Here is a 918-nt window from a genome sequence, read left to right as displayed (position 1 = left end):
ATAAGGAGAAGCTATCCTATACAACAATAATCTCTACTCATCGGAATATATTAGTGTATGGTAGCACAGCACTGCAGCTCATGTGACTAGGGCTGAGCTGTGCTTGAGCTGCCGTGCCAGATACAGCCACACAAACAAAAATGGCGCTATATCCAGCACTGCAGTGAAAGTACAGGGAGAACCATGACCCTATATATCTGCCACTAATGAGGGTTGGTCACTGATCACACATTTTATATCCGGGATTCTGTATTCGGTCATCCATCCGGTGTCTAGATCGGTCAGTACCAGAAAGTGAGGCCGGGTTATGTTACATTTGGTACATGATTTGTAAAGAGGCCAGAAATAGAAGGGCTTACAGTGATGTACAGGAGGCGAAGAGAACGGATGACTTTGGGGGTCAGTAATAACAAGTGCTTGTTCCTTGAATCTTGGGACTAGATATTGTCCGACAGCTTTAGGATATTACACGTTACTTCTTTAAATTGCTGCTTGTCAGGTGATCACATCTTTTATGTGGCACCAAACCTCATCAGTGTCAGCGACGCATCTCCCCGTATAAAGCATGTGTGTGTATGGCGGATGAGCGATTGCATGAATCGGCCTGTGTGAAGGCCACTTACACAAGTGTCGGTCTCATCTTCTGGCTCATATTGAGCTGTGTAAAAGGACCCTTTATAATTAACCATTTTCATGTACACCCTCTGGCGGCGGGATTTGTGTGGAGCGGGCCTGCGAGCCAAGCCTGCCCCAAAAATAGCAGGTGCCGGCTGCTTTGACAGCTGAAACCCAGCCGTGAACGTTGATTGTGGTTGCTAAACCTTTATTGAGATCACAATGTGCTCAGGACCTTCTGAAGACATATTAAAGTAGCAGGCCTGTGGCCTGTCCTAATAGCATGCAAGCAGAAATACCATA

The sequence above is a fragment of the Eleutherodactylus coqui genome, chromosome 6 (genome assembly GCF_035609145.1).
Source record: "Eleutherodactylus coqui strain aEleCoq1 chromosome 6, aEleCoq1.hap1, whole genome shotgun sequence".
NCBI lineage: Eukaryota > Metazoa > Chordata > Amphibia > Anura > Eleutherodactylidae > Eleutherodactylus > Eleutherodactylus coqui.
Note: the sequence above shows the minus strand (reverse complement) of the source record.